At 44.2% G+C, this 20,352-nt stretch overlaps 1 long non-coding RNA gene across 1 annotated transcript in view; it reads right to left on the reverse strand.

Moving 5' to 3' along the window:
- LOC309514283 overlaps positions 1-18,709 on the reverse strand; it is a 37,861-nt gene extending 19,152 nt beyond the window's left edge. The window contains exon 1 of the long non-coding RNA XR_014211879.1: positions 18,536-18,709. This is a non-coding gene — a long non-coding RNA (uncharacterized lncRNA). The remainder of the gene's footprint in view (positions 1-18,535) is intronic.
- Between the last annotated feature and the right edge of the window lie 1,643 nt (positions 18,710-20,352).

Here is a 20,352-nt window from a genome sequence, read left to right on the forward strand (position 1 = left end):
GGTAGTGGCACCCTCTCTGTGGAATGCCCTCCCACCAGATGTCAAAGAGAACAACAACTACCAGACTTTTAGAAGACATCTGAAGGCAGCCCTGTTTAGGGAAGCTTTTAATGTTTGATGTATCATAGTATTTTAATATTATTTTGGAAGCGGCCCAGAGTGGCTGGGGAAACCCAGCCAGATGGGCGGGGTATAAATAATAAATTATTATTATTATTATTATTATTATTATTATTATTATTATTATTATCATGTCTCCCAGCTTTCTGCACAATTTCTGAGCACGTCTGAGCCAGCAGACAGGCAGGCGGGTAGGAGAGACAAGGGGGTAGCGGGTGGAGGGGGCAGAAACCTCTTGTGTACGGACAGGGGGCAAGAAGCGAGTGGGTGGGTGGGTGGGTGGAGGGGAGGCCTGCACCCTGACATCTGTTAAGGTTTGGGAGGTTAAAGTGAGGCCTTTTTACTATTAAATAAATTAGTGCAATAATATTTTTTACAATGACGAAAAAGACTTCCCTTGGAAACAAGATCAGAAATGAGATAGAAACGAGATAGGAAGTGGCTTTGTTGGGTGTTATGTTGAAGTGGATGAAGTGAGTATTGTTTACATATTGTGGACAGATGAAGAATTGGAAGTCTCTTTCTGAATTTTATTTTTCTCTCTTTCTAGTTTAACCTCTTAAATTTCTTTTTCTTTATTTCTCTCTTTCTCTTTCTTTATTCCTTTCTTCCTCTCCCCCACCCTTCTCTTTCTGGGTTTTTTAAAAATATTGTATTTAGATCAAAGTCCAAGTCTGGACAAAAGAAGCGGAAAATATATTTGATATAGTTTTGCATTTTTCTCTATAAACCCTAATAAAATTTATTTTTTTTAAAAAAAACCACAGAGATCAGCGAGTGCACCAGTCTCAGACAGGCTCTAGCCTGCTTCTTTACCTTGATTAAAGTCTCATGGAAGACATTATGAGAGAATTCCCACGGGGCATTTTTCAGATCAGGAAGTGCAGGTAGACAGGAAAGCGCTAGAGTGCTGGGAAAAGGTTAAACGAAAACAAAAAGACACACATTTCTGAGCTCCAGAGCTATCAAAATTCTAAAGACATTCTAAGGCACCTTGTGAATAAGACAGAAAGACAGGATCCTCTTTTTCAGGGAAGAAAGTTTTCAGGAAATTGGAGGACAAGTTTCAGCACACTGGTGAAACATGGTTGGAGGTGAGGTGGGGCTCAGCCTACACTTGAGTAGGACCCTGGCAGAGACACATGCCCGACTGGCATGTTCTCTCCCTCCTGGTCGATTGTTCAGGAGCTTCAAAAGCTTTCTTCAGCCCGAACATCACAGCGACTGATGCCAACAGACATCGGCACACTTAGGGTTCTGCAGAGTTTGCCCAGTTGTGTAACAGACCTCAGCAACTCAGCATTTTGGCTAATCTACTTTATTTACATATAAACACACACGGAGCACTGCAACATGGCTCCCTCCCTCTCTCACACACACATCAGACAGCAAAGAGAATGAGCAAAGGACAATAAACCTAGTAACACAAACATCCTGTCTCTGTCACTTCCCACTCTGTGGAGTCAAAACATATACCGTTATGTGAAAGACAACAATTCCATGACTGCAGTCATGGAGCAGGAATTCTAACAGAATTCTAACAGAAACAAGGTTGGTGGCGAGGTGGGAGAGATGGAGACATGCAGGCAGAGAATCTTGCCTGCACCACTTCCTTCTCCCCTCCTCTCCTTGCTGCCCAACCACCACAACCCCGTTTAGCAGCCCTGAATCACTCCAGTTATCTATGCTTATTTGGGGGAGCCCATGTGATCACATAAGAAGGATCTGGAAGCAGATTGAAGGTCAGCTCTGAACATCCTCTAGCAGGTGGAAGGGTCCCAGAAACCCAGAACCACCAGCACTCAGGGTCCTGCCTGGCCCACTTACTCCTAGTTGAGTCTGCAAGCCATTATTTTAAATTTCCCACAATGCTCCTGACAGAGCATTGCTCCAGTGCCGTGCAAGAAAATTCCAACGTTCTGTGGCTGCCCACCTCTGCTGCTAAGGAATCTCATCACTGGGACCCAATCAGTGGGCATTTTGCCAAGTGTCTTCTTGAACTTAGCGCCAGCTTTGTCTGAAAGACTTGGTCATATTCTTTTTCTCTGCTGCAGAACAAGCAGGGCTTTCCTGTTCACCTCATTGGAGAGGACAAGTGCAGAGATTCGCCTTGAAATGTCAGAGATTATCATTAGGGTGATTTTTTTTTTTAGCCCAAATGCTGGTTGGTATTGCACATACAGGGCATTTATTTGCTAATGCAGATATTCATTTCTTGCAATGGTAAGATTTCCTGAGGGTGTGTTGTTCCCCATTGAAAGTGCTTACCAGTGTGCTATTTTTTCCTGGCATCACGCTATTGTAAAAAAACACACCAATTTGTTCCATATCCTTCCCCATTCTGTGCAGGGTATATTGGAAGATTGGGGGTGGGGGGAATGGGGTTATTGGTTTCGTTTCTTCTTGTTTTTATTGCATATTTTGTGCTTTTTATCATGTGTTTTTATGTTGCGAACTGCCCTGTGATCTTCAGATGAAGGACGGTCTACAAATCAAATAAATAAATGCCAAGAACCAGAAATGAACACCAAACGACATTAGTGGCGGTGTGAGCCCTGACCTCACCACCAATCCGCCCCAGCGCCTAAGCAGCTCTATTGCATCACACATAGCAGGACTGTGTTCTGATACCTGAAATAAGAATAAAGCAAGCATTTCGGGGGAAAGCAGTATAACATCACAAGGCTGACCATGTCTACTCAGATGTAAGGAAGTTGGAAAATTCTAATGAAAACAGAAACAACAGCAGAAATGGCAGGTGTTCACTTGTTCATCCCATGTCCAGACTGGGAATCAATGCAACGCATATGATTGGCTTCAATCCAGTTGTGTGTGCAGCACTCAGGAATTGTGTGCTTTTAGTCCACAAACAATACTTAGTTAATAGTGTGTGTCCCTCCATCTCCCCAAAGGCATTGTGTTTCCTTTGCACTGAAATGAATGGGGTAGAATAACTTAATAACCACATAACTTATGTAATTTAGGTAATTACAGTGGTACCTCAGGTTACAGATGCTTCATGTTACAGATGCTTCAGGTTACAGACTCCACTAACCCAGAAATAGTACCTCGGGTTAAGAACTTTGCTTCAGAATGAGAACAGAAATCGCGCGGTGGCAGCAGGAGGCCCCATTAGCTAAAGTGGTACCTCAGGTTAAGAACAGTTTCAGGTTAAGAACAGACCTCCAGAACGAATTAAGTTCTTAACCTGAGGTACCACTGTGATGACATAAACTACGTAAGCTGTGAAATTTCACCACAGTGGGAAGTAAAATGAATGATGTGCTTTCGGGTGGAAGATGAACTGCAGCAGAATGGAAACTTGCGTGGCAAGTCCCCTCCCCCATGTGAAATGAAGACACTGGACACGTTATTTAAGGTTAATGGGCATAAAAGGCCACAATTTTGTTAATTACAGAATTGGAAGGTATTGGCCTTAGGCATTGGCTCCTATCGACCACCCAGCATGGGGACCGGGAAGGGTTGTCCACAAGCCGTGGGAGTCCTGTTGAAGTACGCCAACTAGGATCCCACGGGTGTCACTGCTCGGGGGCGTGCCGGAGGCCCTTACCTCCCTAGGTTTCGGACAAGGCAATGCCCCCCGGAGTCCTCTACTGGACTACCCTTTTCTTTTGGGGGAAGGTGATGGTGTTTCCTTCCCCCCTTCATTTGCATAACAATAGACCCCTGCCAATGCCTAACCGCCAACACCGAATAAGTTCTGACGTTTGCTAGGAGGTAGGCGAAAAAACCAAAAGGCTCGAAGTGTGCCAACTTGGAAAAATTCCTACCAGGCCCCTTGCGGTGACCAACCGAAGTCCACAGCAAGGTCAAAGCTACCTAACCTAATGGGTGGGTGGGTTGGGAAAAACCGCTCAGCTGGCAAGGGGCAAAGAGGGCGGTCCCCGGGCATGCCCAGTCTTAAATAGGCTAGGCCCCGCCTCCCCGGTCCACCGATTGGTGGGCCAGGTCGCCGACACGCCCGGGGATTCCCTAGTCTCGCGGGGGCAATGGCCAGCCCCCGCGAGGGATGTGGGAGGGATTTCTGCCCGCAACCCCCTCTCCTCCCAGGTCGGAAATGGCTATGTGATAAATACAGAGCAAAATGTAAAGCAATGCCACACACACAAACACACACATATATATACATACATCTACTCAGGACTAAATCCTATTTATTTCAATGAGGTTCAGGAAAGTGGAGTTGGGGTTCCAGTCCAAGTCAAGTCTATAGCCTGCATCTTTTGCATCACCAAGGGAGGCATTCAACTAAGTTGTTAGATGCATAGAACAAGGTCTGCTTGAGCAATGGGACTTCCCCTGGCTTTCCTCCACCCACGCCCTCTAAATCTACTCTGGAGGGTTAGAATAACTCCAAGAAGAGATTTAGCAGGCAAACAAAGTCCACATAGCAGGAGGAGAGGGTGGAAAATCTCATTGCATCAGCAGACCTCATTACCCACGTGCACACCCCCACGTAGGGCTAAGCTGAATTCTACCCTAAGAATGTGGACAGTCACACCAAGTTCTTCCCCAATTCACTGATGGAAAGGTCATTCGTCTTTATGGGGTCAAGTGTGCTTTGGCGCTGAAAAGAGTGACCTTGATCTGACTAGCTGAAGAACTTCACTTGCAAGCACAAATAAAGTTTAATTCCATATTCCTACATAAGACGCCAACTTACGTGATTCGAAACATGGGAACATTTTTATGTCCACTGGGCCTTATCAAAGTTAAAACGACTTGTTTGACATTTCTCTTCCCAAAACTAGGTTACCCAAACATAGAAAGGAATGTGCAGGTTCTTTTGAAGCTGTCTCCTCCCCACCTCCAGCTAGTAGTGGCCAAGTCCTTTCAGAAAATGAGGAGCTTGGCAAGAAAACCCTACTTTCAGTGAACGGGTGCTCTGTTTCAGCACTTCTAAGGCTATTCCCTGCAAGCTGGACATGTCAGCCTAATATGGTTCTTCAAAGACAAGTAATGTAAAGGTAAAGGGACCCCTGACCATTAGGTCCAGTCGTGACTGACTCTGGGGTTGCAGCAGTCATCTCACTTTATTGGCCGAGGGAGCCGGCGTACAGCTTCCAGGTCATGTGGCCAGCATGACTAAGCCGCTTCTGGCGAACCAGAGCAGCACACAGAAACGCCATTTACCTTCCCCCTGGAGTGGTACCTATTTATCTACTTGCACTTTGACATGCTTTCAAACTGCTAGGTGGGCAGGAGCAGGGACCAAGCAATGGGAGCTCACCCCGTCACAGGGATTCGAACCGCCGACCTTCTGATCGGCAAGTCCTAGGCTCTGTGGTTTAACCCACAGCTCTACCCGCTTCGTATATTGTAATGTCTGAAAGGCCATGCAGTCAGGTACTGGTTGGCCACTGTGAGATCAGGATGATGGACTATATAGGCCATTGGCCTGACCCAGCAGATTCAAGTTATGATTCTTACATTCTTGTTTAGTTCATTTATATACCACATTTCCACAGTAAACGGAAGCAATCCACAATTGCTCTACAGTGGTACCTCTGGTTACGAACTTAATTCGTTACGGAGGTCCATCCTTAACCTGAAACTGTTCTTAACCTGAGGTACCACTTTAGCTAATGGGGCCTCCCACTGCTGCCACACCACCACCGTGCGATTTCTGTTCTCATCCTGAAGCAAAGTTCTTACTATTTCTGGGTTAGCGGAGTGTGTAACCTGAAGCGTTTGTAACCTGAAGCGTCTGTAACCTGAGGTACCACTATATTTCACTAGCTCTACTGAAGAGGCTCCTCATGAGGCCGGAGGAACATCACCTGGCTAATGTTTTATTGATTGATTGATTGATTGATTTTAATATGCTGTACAGAGCTTTGAGATTTTTGTTAAAAATATAAAGCGGTACAAAAATTAAATAATAATAATCATCATCATCATTAAGTTATTATCCCAATACACAAAGTGGGGGAAAGCCCATTTGTACCGAATCATATAAATAAATTTAAAACCAGCATTTCAGCCAGGCCTGGTACCAGAAGTTGACCAGTTTGAACACTGAGTGGGGGCCACAAGAGCACAGGATTTCTCTTTGACCCAGCCCAGTTATCTTACTTGCTGCCCTGTTGGCAGACTACTTTATAGCAGTGGATGGACAGCAGAGTCACTTTTGAATAGCAGCAACAGAAATATATAGTTTGACCACTTTGGAGGTGTGTGTGTGTGTTGGGGGCCCAGGGTCCCCTGAAATTAATAAAGTAAACAGAGGATAAATTCAATATTTCAATAATCTAGACCTTGTACACAGGGAGAACAAAAACAAAATTAACAATCCAAAATCATCATCACTCATGTTACAAGTCCTTGTCTTGCTGCATTCCAGAGGGCCACAGTATCCTGGCTTAAATGAAGCTGAGAGGGTCTTCTCACCAGGCTAGAAATTTCACAGTTGCTTCCATTATCTCTCTCTCTCTAGAGATTGGAGTGACAATGATGGTAATTTCATCCTGCCTGGACACTGAAGTCCAGCGCCGAGGGCCTTCTGGCAGTTCCCTCACTGTGAGAAGCCAAGTTACAGGGAACCAGGCAGAGGGCCTTCTCAGTAGTGGCACCCGCCCTGTGGAACACCCTCCCACCAGATGTCAAAGAGAAAAACAACTACCAGACTTTTGGAAGACATCTGAAGGCAGCCCTGTTTAGGGAAGCTTTTAATGTTTAATAGACTATTGTAGGGTATAAATAATAAATTATTATTATTATTATTATTATTATTATTATTATTATTATTATTATTATTTTCCTGGTGTTTGGCTGCCAGTGCTGATCATACTGGGGAATAAGCCCCATTAGACACAAAAGGACTTATTTTTGTGCAAAACACACATGAGATAGCACTGCTAAAATTCACCAGATCCGATTCAAAAATGAAATCGTCACAAGAAACATTCAGGGTCATCGTGCTATTACATCAAAGGCTAGAGTTACCGTAACAGCGTCTCATCCTGATTACCTTTATTTCAACATCACATCTAATGGACTTCCTTCCAAGGAAGTGATTAGTACTTAGGCTTGAGAGTTTCTAGGACTTGTGTTCCAGAAAGGCTAATATATTCCTTTGAGTCATTTCACCAAGCAGTCGTTTGACAGCCAAGTTTGCTCCTCTCTTCCAGCGAAACATCTCAGGTTTGTTGAGGACAACATCAAGGGTCAAAAGCTGAGAAGAAGATCCTTGCATCGCATGCAGGAAAAGCTTTGATCAATGGAACAGTAGACAAACACATTAGAGGTATTAAGTGATGTGCTCTTGGATCATGACGCCACAGCTGGATGTGCCAGATGTTTGGAATGATTACACTTGCCGATATAAGGCACAATTGGCACGTGGTCAGTGTTTAATCAAAACACATGAGATATATGCAGGCATTATAGACTGGAACAGCCAGAAAAGGCTTCCCTGATACAATGTGGAGGGGGGGGCGGTGTTAATTCATAAGGAGAGGGAAGCAAGAGGGACTTGTATATGGAGTTGTGGCTTCTGAAGGTAGGGTTGCCATATTTCAAAAAGGAAAAACCAGAACACCTGCTTTTTAGGAAGACCCCGAAATTGCTGGAAGATCAATTTCACAGAGCTGAATAGCATGTGGTTGATGTAACTGCAGCCCATCAAGACTCCCGCGGAACAGAGTATGAACATATCAGAAACGCATCCAGAGAGAAAAGAAAGCCATTTTGTACAGCTTTACTATTTGGAATCCTCTGAGACTCTATGACCTAATTGTTGGCAATGCAAATACAGATTCATGTTCTGTATTAAGAATTTCCTCATTACTCCCTGGTGAGTATATGCCAGAGGCCATTAGCTTCCTCCTCTGTGCTTTGTTTGTTGTCTGAGGCCTAAGCTGTGTGCATTGGATAAAAGCATTGAGCGCAGGCTGCTATTTTCTTCTCCTTTCTTTCTTTCTTTCTTTTTTTTTTAAATTGAGTTTGGTATTTTTAATTTGTCAAAGAGTCTTTCTTCCAGGAAATCAGCATTGCATCTCCAAAAGCATCAAAGGATGGGAAGGCGATATTCCCCCAAAAGGAAATTCTATATTCTTGGAGAGTGATACTTTCATAAAAGTGGCACTTTGGTGTTTAACAAAGATTGAGATGACAAAGAATCACCAAAGAACTACTCCAGGGGTAGCTGGAGACAAACAGCGGGAGCTTACCAAACTTTAAATTCCATGTCTTGTGATTTGCCAGAAGCCTCTGGTTGACGTTTTTCACAGGCTAGATATTAACTATGCCTTGCTGAGCATTTCAAAGCAGGGGCAGAGGAAGGGGGCGTGGTGGGGGTGGGTCGCCCCAGGTGTCACCACTGAGGAGGGGTGACAAAATGCCAGGTGGCACTCACCGCGGGGCCTACAGCACACCAGAGCCACGCGTCTTTCCTGATGGTGACACATGGGCTTGGGTGCCCACAGGCTCTGCACTGCCCCAAACTGTCTTCCCACTGCCTCCCCCCCCCCCAGCTATAGGGTGGCTGAGTGGAAGAAGGCAGGTAGACTCCTCTGAGGCCCCGCAGAGCGTCCTGCCCTGGCTGGCCCCACCCCTGAGTGCAGGGCATGTGTGCTGCCCCAGGCGCCTGATTGGCTTGCTCCGCCACTGTTTCCAAGTTGTTTAGTGGTGACCCATGTCATGTGACAGGCCTACCATTCCAACAATGGGATTGCTGAAGGTTACTAGGATGGGGATGAATGGGGATGGGTTGGGCAGGGCAGGCCAGGGATATACAGAGCCATATTTTCTCCACTGTTGCACCAGCACAGCCCCAACCTTGCCACTGCCCTGCTCTAAATGGTGAAAACCTATGTATGTTGGAGCCATTCATGCATCATGGGGGGCAGGGATTCAAAAACTGAGGTGCTACTATGACACATACATCCCCTTTGGGTCTCTACACAGTGAGCAGTATTCATCGGCAGAACCAAATAATCATAAAATCATAGAATGGTAGAGTTTGAAGGGATTCCAACAGTCATCTAGTCCAACGCCTAGTAATGCAGGAAGAAGAAGAAGAAGAAGAAGAAGAAGAAGAAGAAGAAGAAGAAGAGTAGTAGTAGTAGTAGTAGTAGTAGTAGTAGTAGTAGTAGTAGTAGTTTGGATTTGATATCCCGCCTTTCACTCCCTTTAAGGAGTCTCAAAGCGGCTAACATTCTCCTTTCCCTTCCTCCCCCACAACAAACACTCTGTGAGGTGAGTGGGGCTGAGAGACTTCAAAGAAGCGTGACTGGCCCAAGGTCACCCAGCAGCTGCATGTGGAGGAGCAGGGAATCGAACCCAGTTCACCAGAGTACGAGTCCATCGCTCTTAACCACTACACCACACTGGCTCTCAGGAATCTCAGCTGAAGCATCCATGACAGATGACCATCCAATCTCTGCTTACAAACCTCCCATGAGAGTCCACAATCCCCCAAGGGAGTCCTTTCCACTGTCCAACAGCTCATACTGCTAGATAGTTCTTCCTGAAGTTTAGTTGGAATCTCCTTTCTTGTAACTTGAAACCATTGGTTCAGGTCCTAGCCTCTGGAACAGGAGAAAGTAAGCTTGCTCCATCTTCCATGTGACAGCCCTTTAGATACTGGAAGATCTAAATCATATATCCTCTCAGTCTCACCCCACCCCTTCCCCCAAGGTCTGGAGAGATCTAAGCCACTTTTGAGGACCCAAGCCTTCATCAATATAAAGAATGATGGCACTAAAATAAAATAAGGCACCAAGACATAATATGATTTTTAATACTTAACAAATGCTTCTCCGGCTTTTATTATGTACAAATGTCCTAAGTATTGAGAAAAAATCTACCTTTCACACGGTGTTGATATTTAGCATGGCAAGCCCATTTAAACACCCATGATGCATTCTCCTTGCAAAGAAGCTGATCTTGTTAAAGAATATCCCAAAGTCACAAGGCATGGCAACTTTGCTGAACTGAAGTGAACTAGGTCTGGATCTGGTTAGTTTTCAGACCAAAGACCAATTGGGAATCCCACCTACAGCTCTTTGATTTCTACTCTGGAGAAAAGGTGGACTATAAATGTAATATTCTAAAAGCCTGGCCTGGAACTTACTACCACGGTGTTTTTTACAAAGCCTTTTAGACTGAAGCAGGAGGATGAAATTTAATTTTAAGGGAAAATTTGAACAAGATTGGGAAGCTTTTAGAGGATGTCAAAATGGAAGCTTCATTGCCTGTGACAGACAGGGCAGCCCAGTACACTTGCAGAGCTCAGAAGATTCGAACGTGGATTAAATTATCTTCATTCCAAATAACCCGAAACGTTTTAGCATTTAGGATAACAATAAAAATAATGGTAAAGCAAACCTTCCTGCCCCGTGAAGCAGTGCTCTGTTACAGTTTAATTAAATGATCCCATCTTCGGCGGTGTTTGGGAAACCAATTTTGCTCTATCTTCCAATTTCCTGTGCTTGAAATTGTGCTGAGATAGCAAAACACAAAAAAATATATTTAGAGAGAGAGAAAAAAAACACTACCTGACATTGTGCCTTTATGCCTTTATGCCTTTTTATTGCATTATCTGTCAAACAGGGAGCATGGAACCCCCCAAACAAACTCGATTTCCCAATCTCTTAAAAGTAACTGATTATTAATTAGATTCTGGTGCTGGTGGATGTGTGCATAATCATTTATGAAGCTTCTTTTGAAGAGAAACCAGAACCTTTTATTATTGCAATTATGAATGAGGGTTTGCTTTCATTTCATATTGCTATAGTTTATTACTAACCTTTCAGGCAGATGGTAGAACATTAAATTATTCTCTGCAGCACACTGATGGTCTTTTGTCTGCAGCCAAGTCTTTGTGGATAAATATATATCCTCCTCATTAATATGTCTGTCTGCAAGGAGGGTCTGATATCTCTAATGTTACTGTAGGTTGCAGGAGTCATTGTACATCACCCTTTGAGCTTACATCACAACCATCACCAGAGCCACAAATGTTTCCACAGAAATTTCATTGCCTCCTGAGCTGCCTCTTACTGGGGATTTCTCATCAACAGGGAGGCAACCTTGCTTGATTTCATAAAAGAAGGAGAATCTTCTTCTAGGCTGGAGGTCTTCAGGGACACAGCTGTAGCAGAGGGGGCATTGGCCTAATTTCAAATGGGTGAGAGAACCCAAAGGGAGTAAAGGCAGGAGGGAAGGGGGGGACATGGGGAGGTGCCTGAAAGGGATGATAAGGAGTGAGGGGAAAGCCCTCTGCAACCAAAAAGTTCATACCTCTAGCAAGAGTGATCAGGAAGGAAGAAGGAGAGAGAGGAAGGTGGGGGGGGGAGAGAAGAGGCTGGAGCAGAAAAGAACAGAACAAATTGGCCTTGCCCATTGGTGGTTCTCATGCTGTGTACAAGTCAGCTAGATAGCTCAGTTGATTGGACCGTGGTGCTGATAATACCAAGGTTGCAGGTTTGATTCCCCATAAGGGATAGCTGCAGGGGCACAGCAGGGAGTTGGACTAGATGATTCTCAGGGTCTCTTCCAACTCTACAATTCTTTGATTCAAGTCACTTTTATTCTTTGACTCTGGCCTCTCCCACCACAAGCACTGTCCTGCTCCCTGCCAGCATGTGGTACCCAACACTTTACCCCTGAGGAACTGTAGAAGTTTCATTCAGAAGGATGCTCTGTGTCTGAAGGCCATTACTGTGCTGTGATTTCCTCTCCTCTCCTCTCTCTCTCTCTCTCTCTCTCTCTCTCTCTCTCTCTCTCTTTCTCCATCTCTCTCTCTTTGGGGGGGGGGGTGTTCTTCCACGGGACAAATCTCTTGATGCCAAAGAGCCCTACAGGTCATTCAGCAATGAGGAAGGATTATGGGGATGTTAGCCTAGAGGAGAGACTGACTACATTTAAATGAGAAACTACCCAATTTACAGTTCTCTAACCAATGCATGAACCCAGATTCAGCTGTCCTGCAAAATTCATCGTTCACCGAATGTTGTGTCACAGTTGTTCTGCCAAATAATATGTACATAAATACACAAATAAGAAGAAATGTGTAGAAATACTCATGTATGAGTGAAGATAGCACACAAAAATACATTGTATTAGTGGAGGTTGCTTACAAAAATGTGTCTATCAATCATAAGTGCACCTAAAAATATGCAGAAGAGAAATTTTGTAGGTATTAAAAAATAAATGGATGGATGAGCTGTTAAAATGGGTTGAGCCGATCTGCTCAGTATGCACCAAACAGATTGTGACATCACTTTACCCTGCAGCCACCTGTCAGTGCAACTCATTGCTACCACAGAATTGCTCACTCCACATTTGGCAGCCTCATGGTGGAATAGTAAATGTGACTTGAGCTGGGATTATACTGTAGCAACCACCCCATCCCTTCCAATTCATTTAATGACATAGACACTGCTCCAGATGCTAAATGAGCCTAATTAAGGGTGGAAGTCAAAACAGGTTTACTTGCTTTGTTGAACGTGCATCGCTCTGTGTTTGTGAATGCTGCAACCCACAACACATCTGGGTTTAATCCAAGTTCAGACAATTTCACAGGAAGAACTGAGTCATAGCTTGGGCACATGTTGAATCCCGGACAAGATGGGTTCAATAAGTGCAAACTGGGCTGGGCTCTAATTTGTGATATGGCGTCCATACTCTGGACCTTGGTTGGTAAAAAAAGTTCAAAATACATAATTACCAGACTAAATTTTACTCAGAGTAGACCCCCTGAATCTGTGCCTATTGCTTTTTATCGGGTGGTATCCAATGAAGTGCTCCTGCTAGTGAAAGAAAAATTGGCTATGCTCTCCTTCTACTGTGTTGGGGTTTTCCCCAGCCTTTGAGGGAAGATTTGGAGAGATTGCAGGGATGTGTGAGGAAAGGAGAGGGAAGAACAGCCCCATTGCACAAATGCAAAGCTTTGTGCTAGGGGAAGCACTTTGTTGCCCAATGGATCTACTCTATGACTAACATTAGCTACAACCTATTATTCTCATAATGTCACTTTTGTTTTTTAAGAGAATAGGATTATGATGCCCTTTCTTTAAGACGGGGTGCCCAAACTTTTTTCAAAGAAGTGAACATGTGTGAGGGCCGACCATATATATATATATTCAATGATTTTACCCCAAAGTTGTTGAGCTTTTACCCCTGGAAATAAACTGCCACAGGGGCTGGATTAGACCGACCGGCGGGCCAGATTGGACTCCTGAAATGAACTTTGGGCATGCCTGCTTTAAGATGAAGGACCTGTTTGGTTGCAAGGTGGGGTAGGATTATTGGGAGTAACTGAATAACCACACTCAGCCACTCTTTGAAATTTGCTGTTTCATTCTCTTTTCAGTGCCTGACATTGACTTTTGGGGAAGTTACCATAAATATAAGCTCCTCTTTTGGTTTCAAACATTTGGTGGTCTAGTATCTGAATAAGCCATAAATCATCAGCTTTTCCTGTAGGCTGTGGAATGGGGACCGTGTTGCCCTCTGGGTGCTGAAAACCTTTCCTGCCCATTGGTTAATGGAATTTGGAGTACAACAATGTTCTGCACCCTCCACCAAAAAGAGCACCGACAGACTACAGCCCAAGAACATGGCTGACAAACTGTACCCTTGAAATATGTCTACAAATCAGTGGAAGTTCAACATTTATTTATTTATTTATTTATTTATTTATTTATTTATTTATTTATTTATTTATTTTCACAATATTTATATGGCTGCCCAATAACATATGTTCTTGAACCGGACTACAAAAAAATTGAAAGAGAAAAATACGATATTAAAATGCATCCTCAAAATTGCAAAAAAAGCTACATAGAATTGTTCCATCTAGTAAAGCACAGTATCTGAAGACTATAAAAGGCATTTATTTATTAACTTCATTGAACTTAGCTGCTAAAAGTTACTTGCATGCTTAACTTTTGCACTGAAATCACATGGGCTTAAAGTGATTACCTTTTGCTGAATCATGCCCTGCTGATTTTGACCGTCATTTAGAAATCAAATGCTCAGGCTATGGATTTGTTTTGTGGGTTTCCCCCAGTCAATTTAGCGCCATCTGCTATGAAAGGTAGTTATTTTTATCATGGAATATCCCAGTCCACTGACATCGACTTCTAATGGGCTATTTGGCAAGTGTAGCGCACCGTCATGTAAGCATGGCATTAAAGCAAAGGTTAACATTGACAACATTAACCCTAATTGTTTATTTTGTGCTCTGCAAATAAAAGTCAATGTTTGGGATAAAAAATAATGGGATCTGAAACACACAGTGGAAATGTTTGCAGAAATTAGTGAATAGTGAATAACTCAATTTGAAACAGAAAATCAAAAACTGGAAGTATCTGTACACAAAAGAAAGAGGAAAGTCTGGTTTGTAAAATAAAACAAAGGAACATCCAGTGTCCATGAACCCTCTGAGGTTTGCAGAAGTAAAAAAGAACTTGAAGGCATGGGTGGGGTGAGACAGCTCAAAATAGCCCAGTGAGAACTGAGCATGCTGACAAGTTGCTCTTTTCCGTGAAGTAAAGGGACTATTCTATTTTTTTTAATTAATATTTTATTAAGTTTTATCAGTAAAGTAATTCAGAGGGGGAAAATACAAAACAGAAAAATACAAAATCACAAAATACAAAAATTCAAACATTAAACACAAAAGGGAAAGAAAGGGGGGGAAGAAACACATAAAAACAAAACTCCCTCTTTTTTAATTTCTCATCTTTAGTTAACTTATTTTCCTGACTTCCTCACGCCTCCCTTTTTTGTATCCCTTTTTTAAAATTGGTTCAGCAAATTCATGTCCAATTTAGCTTATCTATTATCAATCCCATCTTACATTTTACCTTGTTGCTAGAACCCCTTCAGTTCATTTCGTCATCAGCATTCAAAAATTTTACAATGTTTCTGTAAATAAGTTTTAAATTTCCTCCAATCTTCTTCTACAAGCTCTTCTCCCTGGTCTCGAATTCTGCCAGTCATTTCCGCCATTTCCATGTAGTCTATTAGTTGCATTGTAAAGGGACTATTCTAGACTCCTTTCTGTCAACCCACATGGGCAGGCAACAGTTTTGGGTGCCATGGGAGCAACAGCAACAGTATCAACCCTTTGGCTAAGTCAGCATCCCAAGGGATCGCAGAGCCAATCTAAACATACAGTGGAATTGAATTGGTACATGGTACTCGTTGGACTATACCAGAAATGGGAGCAGATGATGGTGGCAGGGTCAGGGTCGAAGAAGAGGTCCTTGAGGTATTGTGGCCCTGAGTCATTTAAGGCTTTACAGGTCCAAACCAGCACTTTGAACTGGGCCCTAAAAGTAATTGGCAGCCATTGCAGTCAGGCCAGGATTGGTGTTGTAATGTTCAAACCATCTTGCTCTGGTGAGCAACCTGGCTGCTGAATTCAGCTGCGGAGGAAGCCTCTCAGGCACCTGGCACGCCCAGGGGTGGAGTGAACTGCCCATAGGGGTGGGGCGAACCACCCATAGGGGGCATGCTGCCCATAAGGATTGACCGTGTGGCACTCTTAGGGAGGGACGGGACAGGATGTGCCGTGGGGCCTCCCTCATCCGCCCTACAGCACGGAGCCTGTGGCTGGTGCCCATTGGGGGCAATCGGCACCCGGGGGTGGCACAGAGATCTGCCCAGGGGGGATTTTGTCACCCCCCTCAGAGATGACACCCGGGGCAGACTGCCCCCTGCCCCTGTTACGCCCCAGCTGAATTCTGCACCAGCTGAAGTTTCCAGATTGCCTCCAGAGGCAGCCCCTATTTCCTTGAAAGTAAATTCAATGAAACTTATTCCCAAGTAAATGTACCTAGGACGGCGGCTGCAATCGTTAAAATCTATCAAAGTGTCAAGAAATCCTATTTCACAGGGGTCTTAAGTTAGTACTTTATGCCCTCAATAATTGCTTATATATAGAAACACTTTAATCGTTCATGCTAGAGAGAGTATAGCATTTTCCTTCTTCACATAGGCTTGAGATGCCCCGACATCAGAAAAACTGGAGATGCTATAGGTTGCCTATTGAAATTAGGGGATGGATTATAGCTCAGTTGTAGAGCATCTGCTTTGAATGCAGAAGGTGCAATCCCCACCATCTCTGAGTAGGACTGCCTGAAACCCTGGAGAGCTGCTGCCGATCTGCAAAGACAATATTGAGCTGGATGGACCAATGGGCTGACTCTATACCGGGCAGTTTCCTACGGTCCCAAATTGTACAGCCTACTCTAGTTTCTGCCATTAACAAGTGTACCTTGTGGACTGTTAACCAACAGAGGCCGCTTCCATTTCATTTGTACAAAGTGTGCTCCTTTGCATTAAGCATAGCATCCTCTGATTGGGACAAGTTGTTTACCTCTGCTAATTTGCGAGCTGAAACGTCACTAAAACTGAAATGCAGCATGCATGCGAGAGTCTTTCCAACCACTGCACGCTTGAAGCCATCTGTATACGAACACTTGTGGTTATTGTTAGGTAAACCAGCAAGTTGTGAATGAACAGGATAATCTACTGTGCGCATTAATGGTCGAGTGTATTTCCTGTGGCAACTACAACATTGCGTGCTAAAGGTCTTAAGAGGAAGCTTGCAGGTTTGCTGCTGTGCAAGGACTTCTGCTACATATCATGAATAAACAAATGCTAGCAGGGAAGGCTGACCAGACCCATGCCTAGATCTTGAAAGAGGACAAGGGCAAGGCCAGTGGAGAATTTTTCCAGGGAGCAGGTCTTTCTGTGGGTGGCCAAAGAGATGGGAGTGATATATGGACAGGATTCCCAGCAGGGATAAAAGGCCCACACACTCTCTGGTCAGTTCAGATGCTCTGTAACCCTAGGTTTAAGCAGAAATAGATCCTACTGACTTCAATTATGATTAGTTGCAAGAAGGCAGATATGCAGTAGGTGCTCAGCTTGGAGCTTCTTGGTCCTTCTTGGTGGAACACTGACTCTCTGGGTTTCTGAACCATTGTCCCTGTATCAGAACTTGAATTCTGACTAAAACAGGACTCGTGACTATAGCCTATCCAGACTAGCAGCATTCTTGCTTATCATAGGAGAAGGAAGGTCACTAATGCGGGCTTAGTAATTTGGATTTCCCCGTCTAGTTAACGTTTTCCTGAAGACCAGCAGCCTGTTCTGCTCCCAGTCCTAAGGCACTCTAAGCCACACTCATTTCAATTCAGTGAAACCTAGAGTGGTCTTTGATGGAGGGGGTGCTTGAGAGAGGGGTTGGGCAAACCACTCCCTGAAGCACCGCCCCTCTCATGTTAACATTGCTCCAGCAAGGGATATTTGACAGGTTAACAGGGCTGCCTCCCTTTCTATGATGTCACATGATTGACATGCGAATGACCTTGCCCACCTGATGAATTTGGCGCTTGGGGCCAATCCTGATCAGGATATGGCCTATGGAGCACAAAGAGTTCTGTATCCTTGCTAATATGCACACTTTCCCCCCATAAATGCATTTTTGTGTGCGTTTCTTGGCTGGAGAAATGAATTGCAAAATTCAGAGAAAGTCTTGCTAGCTCAGTTGGTTATAACATTGTGCTGATAATGCCAAGGTTGCAGGTTTGACCCTGTATAGGACAGCTGCATATTCCTGCTTTGTTAGGTGATCCTCATGGTCCCTTCCAACTCTACAATTCTATGAAGTGCAAGCTTTGAGGGATGGCTGAGTTTTGGTTCACATATTGTTTCGGAACATGTGGATTAGGTAAACTCACCTCTAAACGCAAACTGATTCAAATTTCTCCCTCATTCCCTAGACCAGAATGACAGGTACAAACCAGAGTGAGGCAGAACGCAATGGTGTGGCTTGGGCTTGACTCATGAAGGAATGAGTGAGAAGAATTCAGAGATAAGTAACAACAAAGGTGCTTTCTTTTCTTTTCTGTAATTGACACTTCCATAAATAGCAGGACTGCAACACCTGAACTTTCAAACTGAAGCAAAGATGTGTCTTCGTCTGTTTGCTCTACAAATCTTTCCTTGTTGTGAATACAAACCGGTACATCCGGGAAGAAGATACAAAGATTGCCTGCAAAGCGACTGACCTTTCTGAGGCACGGCGGATATTCTGAGCAAACAGAATAAACTCACATTATATCACCTGTTTGCCTGTAGCTGTCAGCTGCCTTGATTTTCTCTGCCAAGAGCTAGGAGTTCTGTACTTAAGAGAACAAAATTCTAGAGATGGGGCATCAGAAGCCATCTAGACCAACTCTTGCTTGCTCAATCTGTGATCCAGGATGCAATGGCGAGGAACATGGGATAATTAGGAAAGTAGAACCCAATGGCTTTCCAAGATACTCAATTTCCATTTTCTAGATTCCCATATTTCTGGAACAGTGCTCCTGCTAAGGACCTGCCATTAATATCAGCAGAAATTATAAAGGAGAAGCTTTAGCATACTCACATTACACATACCAGGGTTCCAAGATCTGGGGAAATGTTTGGATCACATCAGCAGGACATGCATGCCATGGTTGGGACTCAAAACACAGCCCCGCAACCTCACTCTACAGACTTTCCATCTTCACTTGAGTGTTATGGGAAGAGAACTCTGGTGTCAGGAGGGAAAAGTGGAGGATTTAGACAGGTTGGGGCAGTGTGCCAAGACGACATTGGCACAGATCTGACGTACGGATCCAGTAATAAGAGCAAAAAAGTTGGTTATGAAAGGGATGCAGGTTTTAATAAAGAACTGGTGACAGAACAGGCCTGGGGCAGCTGTGGAACCTGAAAGTCTGCTGTAGCCCAAGTGTCCTAAGGGGGGAGTACAGAGGTTGTAAGACAGCCCAGATTGATGCCCCTTTTAGCTCAGGACAAAGTTAGATGCCTGGAAATCCATGCAGGGCACCAGCCTTGAGGGGTTCCTTGGCAAAGTGTCCACTGGCACCGCAGTGGACCTTGGCTACAAGCTCACCGGGTGGGCTAAGCTAACTATTTAATTTTCCCATAACATCCCAGAAACACTACCTAAGGAGCCCTCTTTGAAAACTCAGGTGCTAAGTGATAATTTCCTTCTCTCCCTGTGGCAATATCATTTCTCTCTCTCTTTGAAGTAAACTATTTGCCAGAGTTAATGTGTCCCCTCTGTGTGTGAGGTGCAGAGCAGTTGTCTCCAACTTCTCCCCAAAGCCAAACCCCCAATATCACATACATATACAACATGCAAGAGGCTATCACACTGTGGCTGTCCATCAAACTATGAAGCCGAAAGGAACTTAATCTTCACAGGGATGGTGAAGAACCTGCTGCATCTACTTTTTGTATACTATGGGCAGATCCACACCACACCTTTAAAGGGCATTCAATGCACACTTAAAGCACATGACTTCCCTCAAAGAATCCTAGGAACCATAGTTTTCGCCTCGCAGAGCCGCAACTCTCAACATCCTTCACAAACTACAGTTCCCACGATTCTTTGGGAGAAGCCATCAGTACTATTGTCACATTTCCCAAACATCCCTTGGTTAGGCTGATTGCTGGTTAACAGTCCTGAAGGATCATTTGCTATTTTGGCAGTGGGAGCTAATACCTAAGGAATGGTCTCCTGATAGTAGGGGAAACCTCTCTGTGTCTTTCAATGAGACATCCATCTGGATTTGGAATTAGGTGACAGTGCTCTAGCTGAGAGGGAGGGCAAAGGCTTACTAGAGACAGAAAGAAGTAAATGTTAAATTTGCATCATTGCCTCCCTACACTTGCATCATGCTTGCTGCAGGTGCAATGCTACAAATTCGCCTAGAGGTATTGGGTTTTTTTGGGGGGGTTTCCACAAAGGAGGCTTGATACGAATGACAAAGGTTAGAAAGATAAAAACCAGGAAGTGTCAGGGCACGAGATCCTTGTTCCTTTTTTTTTTTCCAGAGACGCAAGCTTTCGCACAACAAAACTAGGAAGCAGAATGCAAACAGCAACTGTTCATGAGATGTGGCAATATGAACACACCATTGCCCGCACACACAATCAGCAGCTGCACACACAGCAAACAGCTGGTTGCAGACATCTTCTCCAATCTTCTAGGGGATCGTAGGCTGCATTTTGACATGCTGGCTGCATTTTTCCTGCAACCAACTGCATTTGACATGCTGTGGATCCCATCCCACTGAAGTCAGTCCCTCGGCAGTATAATTTACACCCATCGCTGTTGTCGTTCTTAAGAGGGTTTTTTTGTTTTTTAAAATGATTAAGAGCTTTCGATGAAGCAAAACAAATGGGTTTGGGGAA

The sequence above is a fragment of the Podarcis vaucheri genome (assembly GCF_965113315.1).
Source record: "Podarcis vaucheri genome assembly, chromosome: 11".
NCBI classification, from domain to species: domain Eukaryota; kingdom Metazoa; phylum Chordata; class Lepidosauria; order Squamata; family Lacertidae; genus Podarcis; species Podarcis vaucheri.